The sequence below is a fragment of the Aulostomus chinensis genome, chromosome 13 (assembly GCF_037954235.1).
Source record: "Aulostomus chinensis isolate RoL2024-O1b breed Wild chromosome 13, RoL_Achi_v1.0, whole genome shotgun sequence".
Lineage (NCBI taxonomy): Eukaryota > Metazoa > Chordata > Actinopteri > Syngnathiformes > Aulostomidae > Aulostomus > Aulostomus chinensis.
Window position 1 is genome coordinate 20,979,540 of NC_141332.1, and position 16,921 is coordinate 20,996,460.

Consider the following 16,921-nt stretch of genomic DNA (forward strand, 5'->3'; position numbering starts at 1 on the left):
CTGGTGGAACATGAAGGATGTGTTTCAATGGTTTGGCCCTGGAAGAAGCAGCTTGTCTGAAAAGCTGCCAGGTCTCCAACATGATAGACACGGGACTCTGTGAAGGGCCACTGATGGCAGCTTAAGGACAAACAGGGACATTAACAATTGTATGACACAATATTGGTCCAAGAGTGAAATGTAGATTATAATAGGGTAGGAAAGGATGCAGGGTTTTGAACCAAACATGGTGTGCACTGTGGAAGGTTCTTGTCCTTTGAGGCAGTCTGGCATTGAATGAAGAACATCCCTGTACGCTTCAATGAACAAGAGTGGATTTTCTTCACCCCCTGAACTCAAATCACCATGGAAAAGTTGTTTGTGGAATCTGAACCAGTTCAGATTAGAAGCTTCATTTATTTTAGAATTACAGAAATATGGAGAGACCTCATAGCAGCCTAGTTATTTTCCATTCCTGAGAGGGCTTTTCTGGGAATCCTACATTGGAATTTTTTGTCCCATTTGCTGTAAACACTCTCCCTCTCTGACAGGCCCCCACTGTGTAGACCCTTTCATAAACATTTACTAACCTCCATCCAATATGTAGTTTGGAGTGGCCATCAAGGATTCAGTGTTTGAAATGAAAAGGGGCCCTGTACCTGAACATAAACTGCTCTTAGCTCGGTCAAAGGCGCATGCCTGGTGTTTAGAGAGCCCTGTGGATTTTGTGCATTCAGCACATCTTACCGACCTAAATGTGTTTGCTTGCTGTTTTTAAGCCACCTTGTGGAATGGATTGTGGTCTGCATTTAAAAAAGAACCGACACATCGCTGGTTTAATATATCAAAAGGAAGGCAACACAGCTTTGATTCAAGTTGTTAATGAATAGCTCCGTCTGTTCGTGAGCAGTAAAAAAGCACCTTGAGGCACGGTTAGAAAATAGCGCTTTGTTTATTGGCGGGTGAAGTTGCTCTACCTACCGAACATGGTTGTTTTGTGAATAAAAAAAACACATAATGTAAGAGTGATTTGTGACATCCCACTGCAGACCGATCACAGGTCCACTTGTTTTCCTCTGGGCGAAATGGAGGGAGAGAATCAGCTGGGGGGAGGAGAGCTGGGCGGGCCCACGCCCACCCACCAACCACACTAGGGAACCCCAGAGGTCTGCACATAGGTGGAAGAAAGTAAACATGCCTGTGACAACCCCAGCTGTTGGAACGCAAGGTGGATGTTTCCGATTTATAGTAAAGCAATGGTGGGAGGAACCCGATGCACACACCCCTCATGAGTATAATTAAGCTTTCATATTGATAACGAATCATCCCGAAAAATCTAGCATCGTATCTATGGAAGCTCTGAATCCAAATTTGTAAAGTTTCATGGTTGCTGTCCTCCGTGACACAGAAGACACTCACACCTCTCTCTGATGAATGCCCACACACATATTTTGAACCCTCTGGACATCACGAGGGAATTTATCACCTCCACTACCCAGAGCCATGACACATTTGGATAAATGTAACAGGAAAACTCAGCTCAAGATGAAGTGTTTTGTTATGGTTTACTCATGAGCTGCTGCCATGATTAATATTAGTCCTACCATTAAATAGTAATTTCATGCTTAAAATGTTTGCTGGAGAAATGTACTTTTATATGTTCTATGCTGTGAATATTAAAATGATACTTAACCCAAAAGCTTGATTTTTACCTTTTTAATTACTGACAAAACGGGTGTCTCCAGCTCATAACTCAAGAATGTGAAAGGGTCAGTCACATATATTTAGCTGGAAAATAATCCCAACTTTTTTGACAACACTCGCTGCAGGTATAAACAAACAAGCTAGAACACTCCCTGTTTGGTGCTCCTTCACGTTAGAGCCAAGTGTGACCAGCTGGCGCATTCAGTCAAACAAACTCATTCCTGCATGTCTGCTCGTTCTTGTTTTTTGCTGCATGCTTTTACATGAGGCTGCATGGCTCAGAGGGAGAGTGGCCGTCTAGCAACCGAAGGGTCGCAGGTTCAATCCTCACTTCCCCATGTGACCGTGTCCAAGTATTCTTGAGCAAGATAGTGAGCCCCTAAGTGCTTCTGATGGCCCTGCAACAGACTGGCAACCCGTCCTGGGTGAACCCCACCTCTTGCCCAATGTCAGGTGGGATAAGCTATAGCCCCCCCACCATGACCCCTAACGGATAAGCGGTATAGAAAATGGATGGATGGACTTTGACATGAGGCCACACTCTGCTAACCCAGTGAAAAGAGAACCCATTTTGGAATCCTGCAAGCACATTGGCGGGCAGACAGTACGTGTACATTTTGAAAATTTTAAGTACAAACATTTAAAAGCAGATTGTGCCCCTTCTGCCAAAATTACAGTGATGGAATCACCCAAAAATTGACTGAAAGACATGAGCTCTGTGGTTCCTGCCAGGGCTCATTTATTCACCTTGCATGCTTATGTGAGTGTTCTCCATGTGAAGTCTCATCTACATTCCCATCCCTCCTCTGCCTGTGGCTCTTCATCCAAACACCGGCGGGGTTTGCTGTCTGCATTTCACTGCACCCCTCATTGATTTGGCCTCGTCTGCTAGCTGAGGAGACCTCCACCTGGGTCAGCCCAAACCGAATCCCTCTTTACGCTGTAAGCTGCAGGTCTCAGGCAGTTCAAGTGCCCTCTTATTTTCTGAGGAAATGCGAACTGTGTGATAAAATAAGATTACACAATTTCATTGTTTGTGGAGATGCTGTCAGTGTCTTTCCCTCTGCACTTGGCCTTTTGACAAGACCTTCTCAAGCAAGCAACATCAAAGTACTGACACATAGATGGTGTAGTTAAGATTATAATAACAAACACAACAGTTCTTCGTCCAGGGTTTAACTATATTAATTGTAATTGACTGAAAGAGAGCTAGAAAAAAAATCTATCCATCCGTGGCCAGAAGCTGCAGCATTGTCTTCCTTTTGTCTCCTTCCTCCTACACACTGCTTCTCTTTATTTCACAACACTGAGCATTTTACATGAAACTGGGCTGACCATGGCCATGACCATGGTGTCAATCATCTTCACTGCAATCCTGCATATCATCCCACTAGTCCTATGATGGATGTGCAATTTTCTGTGTCTTTTCAGTTTTGACAGGACTTGAGCTTCAAGTCATAGAGCCAGTAAAAACAATATTTGGGGTTCGCCTGTACTCATATTGGATAGGTGTGGAACAATGAGAGCAAATTATTTTATTCAGTGCAATATTCTCCCGCTGTGTACAAAAAAAGGGATGGAACACAACAATAAGAGAGCACCATCAGAAGACTGGACATGATGTCGAACACAAACTGACACACCGCCATTATATCATGATTCATTATCAATTCAATGAACAATTAAGTGACGTAGCGCACCAAGGTCAGTGTGCTTTATTTCATCAATTTACACTGATTGTCGTGGTGATACGTTCACGGTCTGATGCTGATGTCATCAGGCGGGGACTGGAGAATAACCAAGCTGCTACTTATTTCTCATATTTGAAGTGGATTGTGGATTTTTCACAAAAAAGAAAATGATAGCCAAGTTTGGAGCGAATGAAATAGGCAATGTCATGGCCGTACATGTAACTGTATGCATTACTGTCGCTTTGACAAACCAAGCAGAAGAAGAGTTGTTAAACAGTGGGAAAAACGGAGGCTTTGAGGACCTGCGAATTATCACCTTCGGTAGGGTTGGTTTTATAGAAATATGTTGGCTTTTTTAAATGTTCCTGTCAACCTTTGCTAAGGTGATGCTTCAACCTGTACATCAAAATACATCAGAAACCTGATTTATTTACCAGCATTTAGATGTCTATAAAACTCAAGTCTGTACAAAGGCACAACTGTTGGTTTTCAGACTGGCATTCCTGAGAAACATTTATATAATCACTGCGGCTGATTTGGACCATGGAATAGACAGTACCTAAGAATGCGTGCAAAGAAGTGAAGTATAAAGTTTTCACCTTAATTTTCACTGTTTCTGTTAAAGACCTTGGAGTCCTTGACCCTCTCGGGAGCATCACAGCTGCAGTGGACAGCTCCCACTGTGCTGCAGCTCTGGTGGAGCTAATCTCCCTGTCAGCAGACTGTCTCTCTCTCTCCCGGATGTCAATGGACGCCAACTGTTGTGTACTTTCAGTTTGCACCCCCACAGAGCTGTCAGGAAATGCTCATCTCTCCATTTTCTGTGCTGCTGATTTTAGCATACTGTCACCTGCCAAACTCTCTGCAAACAATCTGTATTTCAGTGTCTGAATGCAGGAAGATGTTGAAGTGTTCTGATGTGATTGTGTGGGATTTTATTATGAGTACATCAAAATGTAAATTTTGAGAAATGAGTATAATAATGGAAAACAGTTGCGAGTACAGAAAAGTTTCCAATTTCCCCACTGAGCGATGAATGAAGGTTTATCTTAAATGTGCTCACATATGCTGTTTGATGCCTTTAAAAATGTACTTCTGTCAAAGTTTCTGTGTTCCCTGCCTTTGTTAGGCTGTACCCCAAAGATAAAATTGTAAAGTCAGTGTTTGTGTCTTTGTCCCTTGTGCATGTTGTTATTTGAGACTATTTGTTGACAGATGCCACCAGCAGCTGACTCATGTCATGGCACTGAACACACCGCTAGAGAGGAGGCTAATTGGATTCACAAATCCGCTGACAGCTTCAGGTTTATGATGGCATTGGGCTTTATGGCTAATATTTCATGCACTGTTGGGCTGTTTGTCAGCGGTAGTTTGTATGTAGTGAGGACCTGGCACAGAAGCAACCACCAGGGGAGCACCAGCATTCATTTCTCACTTTTTGAGAGGTTCGACTGAGCAAAAACACACTGGTAAGCAATGAGTCATTGTTGTACCACTCAACCTAAAGCTGTAAGCCCTGCCACAGTGACTGGAAAGAAGCTAATTAAACCTTTGACTCATTGTGTGAAATGAAGACCAGGCTAACTAATTTCTGATGAGTTGCTCCAAATCCACTTAAATTAAAGTGCATTTAAAACTGCATTAATTTGTCCCTCTTTTCATTTCATTATAACAACAAGCTCTTGTCATTGACAAGGCCCCAGCTGGGAAGATGAGCAGCATCCACGCAGTTTCTGTACTTTATAAAACCTGATGCTAGCCAAACTGAATGGAGAGGTCCGAGCATATGGCCTGGCACTGTACTGGATCACCCCTGTCTGACTCCATCGCTGCTCTTTATTATAGCAGAGGGAGAAGTCTTTTCTTGCTTCCAGAGTAATCCTGCCACTGCACCTCCTGGGTGGAGGGAGAACAACCCCAAATGTGATGAGTAGCGTTTCCCCCACAATTTCATCCTTTTTTTGGTGTTTCCTTCGTTTCTCTGTTTAGCTGACAGTGGTCCAAACAAGATTCACCGATGTGGGGAAGAAAAAATCAGGATTAATTGTTTTCTGTAGGTACAGAGGGCAATACCAGCCAGTCTGTTTTATAGGGTCCCTGTTGAGAGTCCATATGCTGCATTGGTGCTAAAACTGACTGTTGCTCAGCTCCTGGCAGAACAAGTATCCAGGCTCAGCTGTCATGACACTCACTTTGCCTGATAAAACTGAAAATATCGAAATACCTACTGTGTTACTGGCACTGCCCAAGATGTTTTATGCACTCTATGGGCTTTTCACTACCATGTAATTAAATTGATATGTCATTCATGGGCTAATTACCATGTTGATGAAGCATTCCTTCAATAACGCCCAGGAAGGAAACATTTGTATTAACTCTGCTAAAAGAGTAAAGCTGCATGTGGGCCAAACCACCTGAGTTACAGCATCTCATTGCATGTTGACTGTGTTCCTTCCTGTTGTTCCTTCTTAGGTCTTATATTGATATGTGAACAGGGCCTGAGACCACATGCCAGCAGGTCAGTCTGGCCCTCATTTCATGACCAACATCAGATGACTCGGTGGCGGGAATCGCTGAGAAGATATCATTTCAGCTGGAGATATTCGTGTAGGGAGAGAGCACTTGAGGGCGCTTCTTTGTTTCCCAAGTCAACTTACTTCTGTGTTTTTCCCCTTTTCAATATCTGCCTGTCCTTGCAGTGAAGATTGCTTTATGACAGGTCCAAGATAAATGGCTTATGTCCCATGGAACATATTTTATTTTGCTATGTCCAGTATATCATGCCAATAAATCAACACTATTTGTGTAACCTCCCCTGCAGTTGCCAGCACAGCTTGGGGTGCGCCAGATTTGGTCAATGACTGAATGAGAAATTTGCTTTCTGAAGGCCACTAGAATATGTGTGTGTCACTGGGCTGATTTATTAAAGACGGAACAGAATGTGAGCGGAGGAGTTTTGTTACTGATGGGGTCATGAATGATATCCGCTGTTGGCGTTTTCTGATATGGAGGGGCTGATGTCACTGTAGGTGTGCGCGGGAACGTCTGGTTGCAAATGAAGCAGGATAGAAACGGCAACCAAATTGCTCCCTGCAGAAAGATCCACACTCCAAACAAAGGTTTTTGCCTCCATACTGAGTCAAACAATCCCTTCATCCATGTGAATCACTGTGTGCTTATTTCTTTTAGCACTGAGGATGGTTTGAATTCAGTGATGCTTATTATGATGTGTATATATATGTATATGTGTATATATATATATGTATGTATGTGTATATATATGTATGTGTATATATGTGTGTGTGTGTATATATATATATATATACATACATAGCTAGATTAATATTTTTTAATCAAAGACAGATGCTACATAAATAAATGGAATTTTTGCTGTTGACATTTTTTCCCTCTATCTTTAAAAAAACCTCAATTCAGCTTGACCATGTAATGCTGTCCCTTACATTCCCATCAAAGCGCTCATTAGTAAAATTTATTCTCAGCGCTGCACGACACGCTACATGGAGTTTGCTTTAGAGCATCCAAATATTTAAGGTACAGCAACAAATATTCATCTGGGAAATATAATACAACTTTTACTGAGTTGCACCCACAGTTACAAGCATAGAACTCCACCTTACAATGCACGCTCTGCACAACTGTTCCTCTCACTACAGTGAACAGACTTCAAAACCAACACCATGCTGAATAAGTGGCTGTGTTCTCTGGTTTTGAGAAGATGAAAATCACGTATGCCAGTCTATAGCTACTTTTACACAGAGAGTCAAATATACCGCCATGGAAAAACGACCCCACCATGACTGTGCTGTACTACACAGTAGCAAATGAAGCCGATGCAAAGGTGCCCACTGCTTGATCTTAAAAAAGCATGCCCAAGTTCAGTAGAGGCCCCCAACAGTGTCAGTCTTCAGTGTGACGCCACAATACATTACGCTGTGTCACTAAAGTGCATTGCTGTGATTATTTCTGCTGCCGGATTAATAACGGCACAATATTTCTACCTTGATCAGGGGGCACATGAGAAAATGGCCCTCCTCGCTTGATTCATGGCTTCAAAGTTTCAGCAGTCTCATCTGCTGGTTGACATTTTCTTTAGTGCAGCTTCAGGGTGTGGTTACCATGTGATTGACAAGCTGTAATCACGGCAATCTTAGTGAATCTCCACCTTCTCATCCAAATGCTTCTGGTTTAAGCATAGCAGAGGACAAAAATCCAAAGTCATTAGTTGGTAGTGATCAGAGAGGTGATGTCACAGTAGTTCTGTGTATGCAGTCATGGCAAACCAAAACGTGGGTAGTAAGTAAGGAAACCCAGACCACCCGCTCCCCAGCCATTTCCACCAGCTCTTTCTGGGATATCTGTTCCCAGGCCAGCTTCCTGGGTCGGCTCCAAGGCCTCCTCCCGGTTGCACATGCCTGGAAAACCTCCCTGGGGGCATCCTCACCAGATGCCCTAACCACCTCAACTGACTCCTCTTGACGTGGAGGAGCAGCGGTTCTACTCTGAGTCCCTCATGAGTGACTGAGCTTCTCCCCCTATCTCTAAGGGAGAGCCCAGCCACCCTGCAGAGGAAACTCATTTTGGCTGCTTTTATTCTCGATCTTGTTCTTTCAGTCATTACCCAGAGCTTCACACTCACAGTCACACCTACGGTCAATTTAGAATATCAATCAACCTCGTCCCCTCTTGATGTCTTTGGACTGTGTGAGGAAGCCAGAGTACCAGAGAGAACCCATGCAGAGACAGGGAGAACATGGAGACTCCACACAGAGAGATCTCGTGCCCGAGCTGGGGCTCGAACCCAGAACCTCCTTGCTGTGAGGCCACAGTGCTGACCACTGCACCACCGTGCTGCTGACCGGTAACCACAAAGTGTTATTCCAAACTTTCAACACTGGTTTGAAACCCCTGTTACTGCCAATAGCGCATCAATATTCATGCTCGTTTCATTCAACTTGCTCAGTTTTCACTCCCAAATACACTGACCTGAACCTGAAAACGTGTGGAGGAAAACGCTGAGCTTTTTGAAAATTGTTCAGTGAGGAAGAAAAGGAGGGAGAGATGTTGGCAGAGGGATAGCAGGTTTAGAGTACCTGGTGGTGTACCCCATGCTTTACGCTCGCACGCTGCCCATCAACTCTCAGTCAGGGATGGCGTCGATAACTGTTAGGACCTCAGAGCGCCTGGATTTCCCTCTTATGGCGCAGTGGATGGATGAGTAAAGTTTGTTGAATGGGTCCAATATTCGTATTGCATAACCGATTAGCCTTTTGGGTGACTTGTGTGTATTAATTTAATATTGGATAATTGAGCATGTCTGCTCAGATGCAGGGAAATGTGATGGAAGAGGTGAGTCATTGCTGTTTTTGCACAACATCATGTGCACCTAATTGATGTAGGTATTTCAATATGTAACATTATACATCCCATATAGACATATTTAATCCTGCTTGTGCATTTCAGTACTTTATCAATTTAATAGCATATTGCTGAACCCAATTTCTGTATAATCTTTGCATTTAAAAATTGAAACCAGAAAACGGCAGAGTTCCAAAGGAGGGAAGTATTGAACCGGTACTTAATAAGGAGGCAGTCTCCAGAGCGGCGGCATTTAGAGACCAGCAGAACCACAATGATTTATCACATCACTGATATAATAAATGCTGCAGAGTTTCCAGGTCATTTGCCCACTTTAGCTTGAAAGACGGCTTCTAACAAATAGCGGGTAGCCGACATTGATTGTAGGTATCAATAATGAAAGACATACACTACTGCTTATTAAAAGTACTGAAATTATTTCACAGAATTTCCGACAGTGATTGATGCAACGCGTTGCACCGGCATTACCTTCTTTGGTGCTGTGAGGAAAGAAGATATGACTTTGAGAATTCTGTTCACAGCTTCAGTGTTACAGCACAGCGTTATACCGGGGAAACTATACCCACCACGCTTGAATTCTGTGGCACAGAGCTTTAAAGGCAGTTGTAACCCTTATATTATACACGGAGCTGTAGATTTTCCTCCGCTGGCCTTCGAAGAAAAATCCCAATTACTTTCAACCATTCCAATTTTTATGTTTGTTTCTCCAATGAACATTATTTAAAATAACTTCTTAAGAAAATTGCTGTTTGTGATTTATTTTGGCCACCCAGGGAAAAACAGTTCCATGATCAGCGAGCAGACATCAGGTTACCAGAGCTAACAGAGCGGCTGACAGTTTAATTATCGATAAATATTGAGAATTGATGATGATAATCTGTGCAATTATATTTTAGTGATCAAATCATCATCTCATTCCACACACACATGCACACAGAGTTGTGTAAGATTTGATTTAAACAAAGTTAGTACATTAGAATGTAATATTATGGAGAATTTGTTCCCCACGATATGACATATATATAGATATATGTTCCAATAACATGTTATTACCACTATAGTGTGCACTTTTTAGTCATTAATCTATTCAGTGAGAAAATCAACCTATATACACTGTTCATGTAAATTCTCATTAAGGTATATTGATGTATTCATGAAAAGGTCACGTGGAACCATTTTAAGCAAATGAATGGATCAGCAATGGTAGAACTGGATCTATTCTGGATAAATGGAACTGGTGCTAAACCAGTCCTGATTGGAATGATAGCCGACTATGTTTGTCAGAGTTTTCTAGAAGCATCAGTGTGCTGATGGACAGAACAATAATCTCCCTGCTAATGTTTATGCCACATATCAGAACATTATTTGATACAGTGTAACTGCGGGACAAATAGATGCAAGTGCAAATCAATGCGGCCTGGTTTGAACTGGTTCAGTTGAAAGTGTTAAGCGGAGCTCCTCCCCCGTAATAGAACCCCAACCTGAAACACTGGACTGTAAACTGGCCAGATGAAGCAGTGATAGCTCATGCTGCCCGTTCACACAGGATCGTGTAAAATAGCATCCTATCACTTCACTAATGAGGGAATATGAAATAAACATGCCAGATTATTTAGTCGACTAAATTTAGATGACTTGCTTACTTGATAATTTACTCTACTGATTCAAAAGCCAAGATTCAGTTTCTGGTTTGGTCCACAAACCTCTCTGGTGTTTACTAGGCTTCATCTTGCACATTTGGCCTGCCTTAGTGTTTATGCTGTAAAATACGGTGTAAATTTGGGGAATAAATCTCAGCAATCTGAGCACTATGAATAACTCGTTTATATTTTTGATTCATTCCATTTTGGTATCTAAACCTACAGAAGATTTATGACGTTTTCACAGGCCGGAACATTTCCGCTTTACACAACATGCTCTTTATGAGAAGCTTTGCTGATCTCTGGTCGTATCATCTGTACATTAACTATGGGCCTGTCCTGTGTTGAAGTTTGCAAATATTCAAGACTAAAAGTACCTTTGTAACTATAACTTCTGGGCTCTGAGTGATCAGACATGTTTTTTGTTTTCTCTGGAGAACTGATGGCTCTTCGTTGATCTTGATTTCAAGTTCAAGCTCTTGAGTTACTGCAGAGGACAGATTTAATCTTTTAGTTTCAGGGCTTTTCTCAGTACAGTGTTAGCTTGACATATTGCATAATCCCATGTGTTGACTTCCTAACCTAATACATTTGTTGGGTCTGGACATGTTTAGAGAATTTAACAATATAATACAGGATTAGACAATTGAAGGAGCTTGATGGTGTTGAGAGCTTCATGAAGAAAACCTATCTAATTAAAAAAAGTTAGTAGACCTCTAGGCGGCTTATTCTGCCATGTTGTTTTCTCTCATCTAATCTCTCTGTAAAACCAGATAATTAATGGTGGTGTGGCAACGGAGCTCACAGCCATTAATGGAATGGATTCAGCTTGTTTATCCAACTTATCCTGTAGTTTCTTAATGAGGATGTGTGCAAGGGCAAGCTATAACCATGGTTATCAGTCATTGCGGGCGGTGGCATCAGTTAGCGGCGTCTTGTAGATGATCATAAGGTCCTTGAGAGTAATAATGATCAACATCATGCAGGACGTGACTCTGCGGGTGAAAGGCTAAAGAGTAATTATGGAACAAAATTGTATCGGAATTAGCTGCACTATTGTAACGTTTTCCTGAGTATATTCTTGTACATCCTTTCATAATCGCTCTTCATTCATTTGCTGTGTGTTTGCAGAAAGACTAGCTAGAAACATCATTGATTCCTCCAGTCAGAGAGTAGCCTGCAGCAGAGATGTGCCCAGGGCAGACGTGCTCCTGTGGGGGCATTTCCTGTTCAAATCCCCCTACGGAGCGACTGTCTGGTTAAGGCCTGTAAAGCGATGACCTGCCCGACGCAGAGGCAGTCTTACATTAGCCCTAAACACATCTGAGAAACTGGAGATCGCCCACATTTGGTCATTTAAATATAGCAGAATGACACAGAGGGGTAGATATTTTACGGGGCATGCAGCTTCTAAGCCAGTGTATATTACAGGTGCATTAATCATGCATAGTAGGCAGATGGTTGTGCTGGATGTTAGGTGAGCTCCCTGTCCATTTATTTCATTCATTCCCTTTATTTAATCATCTTGGAAAGTCTGTGTAGAGGAGGAGAATCCCTCTTGTGTGCATCAGTGGTCACTACCAAGATAGCTCACAGACGGAGATTATTTTACACGTGTTTCTCCAGTGGAGTCGCTCGCCGGGAAACAATAGGAGGCTAACTGTTCCGAGCAAGTCACACTTGTCACTGTCTTATTATCACTTTATGGTTATTCATTCATTCATTATCCATTCATTCATTATCCACACCATTTCAGAGAGCTGGAGTCCATCCCTGCTGACACTGGGTGAGAGGCAGGTTACACCCTGGACTGGTGGGAGCTCTTCCTGCTGCACCCATGAGCCACCCAGTAAACCGAACAAGGGACACTTCAATTTGTCAGAAATGATATGAACCATCCGTCCAGTCCCTACACCATTATTGCCTTATCACCAGTGACAGCTGTGTACACAAAGTTTAGAGTCACCATGTTTTGCACCCTATGTGAAATAACCCACATAAATTGATAACTTTTCATCTGAAACAATTTCAAAATAAAAAGGACAGTAAAACGAGATGCGAGTCAATCACCTGACGCCGAGGACCAGAAGGTGGTACGGAAGTAAAAATTCAAAATCCAGGCAGTAATGTATGATTTCATGCCTTCATTGAAGCACTTTGCTCTCTACCTTTTTAAACCTCGACTTGTAGGATGAGTTGCCAAATGCAAAGTTAAATTAGATCGATATAAACTGTGTCAAATGTTCGATAAAGTATGCAATTTTAATAATTAGATGTATATTTTGGTCGATTCAAACGTCAACTGTGCAGTCAGGGAGAAAACAATAATTGATGCATGCAACTTGCAAATAAACCAGTGAGTGCGCAGATAGAGAGATGGGTTTACAACTTGTATTGATTATGTATTTACAAATTTAAGTCATTCATACTCAAATGCAATATCAGTCCTTGTGAGATGTACCGACTACAAATTAGTGTAGAAAATAAGTCAAAGCAGATCACCAGCACAATCCAGATGCTACCCTCACAGTCTAAAATCTGTTTTAAGATGAAGACCTCCATCCATTTTCTACTGCTCATCCTGTTAAGGGTTGGGGGAAGAGGGGGGCTGGAGCCTATCCCAGAAGTCTTCTCGCGAGAGGCGGGGTTCAACCTGGACAGGTCGCCAGTCCATCACAGGACCAACACATAGAGACAGACAACCATTCACACTCACAGTCACACCTACGGTCAATTTAGAGTATCAATCAGCCTCGTCCCCTCTTGACGTCTTTGGACTGTGGGAGGAAGCTGGAGTACCAGAGAGAACCCACACAGGAACAGGGAGAACATGGAGAGTCCACACAGAAAGACCCCATGCCTGAGCCGGGGTTCGAACCAGAACCTTCTTGCTGTGAGGTGACAGTGGTGACCACTGCACCATCGTGCCGCCCAAGATAAAGACCTGAAGGTTGAAATTAATGATGGCAAAAAAAAAAAAAAAAGAGCCACTCTCATATCAAGGTTAGAGTCTGAGTCCAATTAAATTGGAAAAAACACAAAAGCAATTGTTGTTTTGGGGGAAAAAGATGAATAAAATACCTCCATTAAATTACTTGAGGATTTAATGAATAACAATTACCAATCATTTTATAACTGAAAAACCTACAATAAAAGAGATTCAAATGCAAGCATAGGTCATTTGGATGTTTAATTTTCCTTTTGTCTAATTTTTGGAATGTTGTCATTGCTGCTCCTGTCTGTCATATTCTAATTAATAATTTGCGTTTTGAAAATTGCATTTTTGCACCAGCAGGAAAGATAGGAAAGTTATCTTGGCTTTAAGTATTTTGGCTGCATCATTTTCCAGTACGTTGGAAAGAGTCCTCTCTCTCTCTCTCTCTCTCTCTCTCTCTCTCTCTCTCTCTCTCTCTCTCTCTCTCTCTCTCTCTCTCTCTCTCACACTCCCCCCCTCTCTCTCCCCCCTCTCTCTCTCTCTACGATGTTACTGTACCTGATTTGGGGAGGTAATGGAATGAGTTACATTGACTATGAGCTCAGATTGTCAAGGCCCTTTAAGCCAATCGTTCTACATGCATCGCTGACTTAGATGATATGTTTTAAAAAGACATCATCCTGTGTTTCCCTCGCGCGCTCCCTACTGTGTTGCTCACTGCGCATTTCGCAGTACTCTGACTTTGGAAGGTCAGATGTGTGTAAATCTGTGACATCGACATACCATTAGGATTAATTTGAATTAATTTCATTTTTTTTTAATTCCAGGTTTGTTTTTACAGGCATAAATTGTTGTAGTGAGTTATCCAACACAGGTGGCCTTAGAAATTTGCTTCTGAAAACCCCCATCTATTCATTAAGAGTAGCTTCTGGCTTTCTGCAGACATAAAGACCGGGTGAAATGAGACCAATCTGCTCCTTGAACCATCAGGAATATCAGCAAAAAGCAAAAAATGATGAGCCACAGTGAAGTAAGGGGCTCCTGGGGTCTGAGCAGCTGGATGTTTATGGGCTTTGCCAAGTCAGGATCCCGTCAGATCTTCAGCTGACTGTCACAAATACAGAGTCTGACACTTAATCCGCTTTTATGTTGTTTTGTTGTAGCCGGTGCCTTGCAGCAACATCTCATCAATTCTTTCTTTAATTGGCTGAGACATTTGCCTCTGTTTCATTCATTTTAAATGTGCTGGTGCTGGTCAGAGGACCTTGCACTGTGGCGCCTGTAGCATTGGCTTGATTTGGCTGGCTAATCAAATGAGGAACGTGGATGGAGAGTTGAAGAGTCTCGAAGGCAAGTGGGCTCAAGGGTGACAAGCCTCTGTGCTGTATTCTTATTTAGATGGCTTTTTGTCACTGTTAATTATCTGGCTTTCCTGCTGCAGTGCCACCACGAGATCAAGAAGCAGGGGTTTGATGCCAGCTGCTCCACTTCTATTCTTTGCTTACGACAGCCTCAAGGGCCAAAGCTCTTTTTTTCCCCACTGTGGTTACTCAAATGAACAGTTTCAGAGAAAACCAGGTCAATGTACTATGACTGCCTCCGAGGAGCTGAAACAACAGGATGTTGTTGTTTTCCTCTTTTTTAGTCCAGTGATGAGCAAACACATCTGAGGACTTTGACATTTAGACAAGTGAAACATCATTCCCTGATTTTACTCACTTAGAGTACAATAAACTTCACACCCCTCTCTTGCGTCACCATGGACATGATTCATATGGCTCTTCGCCATGTGTGCAGGCAGCTCTCCTTTGTTTCGAAGTGGAGTGTTTCATTTCATTTCAATTAATATTTAAACTGGTGGACACCCTTGTTCTTTTGCCCATGTTGTGAATCATTTTACTTGGTGTCTTCATTTCATTTGTTGGATTTTTTCCCCTTTTGTTTCCAAATCCGTGATTAGGTGGCATTGTTAACACACTTTGGGGCACATGTACAAAGACAACTCAACTTTTGTGACTAAACTTGTACAAATAAGATGAAAATAAAACCCGGAGGGGAGATCGACTCCTACTGTAACTGTACTGCCATGTGAACTGTGTGGTGTCTATTTGCTCTTACTTAAACGAGATCATATTCATACTTGTGGAACAAAATGAGCCTCTGTGTAAAAGCAGTCTAACTCACAGAGCTGCAGCTAGCGAGAAAACATCAGCATCTTCAGAGTGTTGGTTCTAACTGAAGCTCTTTTAAAAGGGCTGTCGCATCAAAACCTTCCATGGTGCACATGTAGCAGTTCATTTTAGGGAGAGCTTCATGTTTGAACCGAGGTTTTCGGTCCTCGCTCCGTTAAACAACTTGAAATGTGGGCCTGCAAGATGGAGGAAAAGATTAAAATTATAAACTATATGAAATACTGGAAGATGACCGTTGAAGTCTGCAAACTAGTCGGCAACGGTGGGGTGTGGGACACTGCAAAGTCTGATGTTGATCTTCAAACAGGTAAACACAGGGCCGGTATCCTGATACCATTGCCAGCGCCAGTCTTTCAAAGGATGTAGGAGAGAGCAGCATATCAAGATTTATCAGGTTGATGCATCGTGGATACATTTGAAAAAAAAAAATCATGACCACCAACTGATTTTTTTTTTAATTCATGATTTAAAAGATTTTTCCACCATAAATGAACCTTGTTTGTAGAAAAAAAACTTCTTTCATTTTGGTGAAATGTGTATTAGAGGGCAACTGAAACTAGTATTGAGCGTACACACGAACAATCAATCTTCATAAAGGCGATTTAGTATTGTTATTTTGGGAGGGATCAACCCACCCCATGATGTCAGCGTCACTAATGGATGATCTGTATTTTGAAACACTGGCTTTTCCATGTTTCGGATTTTTAAAAGATGTGGACTTATTGAAATCAGTCCAATATTTAGTCCCAAAGAGGATTGTTGATTTTTCTCTCTGTCAAGCCATACACTTTTATCTCCTCTCGTCTTTTGACCAAACCTTCACTTCTCTGTAATTTCCATTCTGTGGCCTGTTGGAATTAGGTTCCCTGAAGCAAATGCCCTTTACCTATCTACCTCCAACATCTGAAATAAGTATTTCAGCCCTGTCTGAATCCTGTCTGTGCATTGGGAAAAGAGACTGGATCATACACCAAGCGTCAGAGATTCTATTTTTCATTAGGTCACAGTATTGTTGCTTTTGCTATTTTTCTTGGTGCAGAGGCTGCCGTTTAAGCTCAGCTTCAAAACATAACTGTGTAAGCGTGGAATGCCATTAATATAAAAGTGGAGAAGGGACGTGCTAATGGCCGCTGCAGTCTGTTGAAGCAGGGTGTTGTTGTCGATGTCGGGGTGTGAAAACCAGGTATTGGGTACCGAGGCTTCATGGGAATTTGCAAAGTGTTGAAACGCATTTGAGCTCTGTGGGTTCATTTCAGAGTGCGACCTGTCCCCTCTGTTTTCTCCTCTCTATACCTGGTTTTGTCTTATGAAAGACAGGCAGCTTATGGTTGTAATGGTCATAAAATGGCATCCATTCATCCCTGCTAAATTAATTAGCATCCA

At 42.2% G+C, this 16,921-nt stretch overlaps 1 long non-coding RNA gene across 2 annotated transcripts in view; it reads left to right on the forward strand.

Moving 5' to 3' along the window:
* The window catches only part of LOC147251393 (uncharacterized), a 144,861-nt gene that overhangs the window by 79,063 nt on the left and 48,877 nt on the right, over positions 1 to 16,921 (forward strand). The window contains exon 3 of one of the 2 annotated variants that reach the window (XR_015119063.1): positions 4,000 to 4,466. The exons of the other annotated variant lie outside the window; for it this stretch is intronic. This is a non-coding gene — a long non-coding RNA (uncharacterized LOC147251393). Of the gene's footprint in view, positions 1 to 3,999; positions 4,467 to 16,921 lie in introns of those variants that run through there. 2 annotated transcript variants of the gene reach the window in all.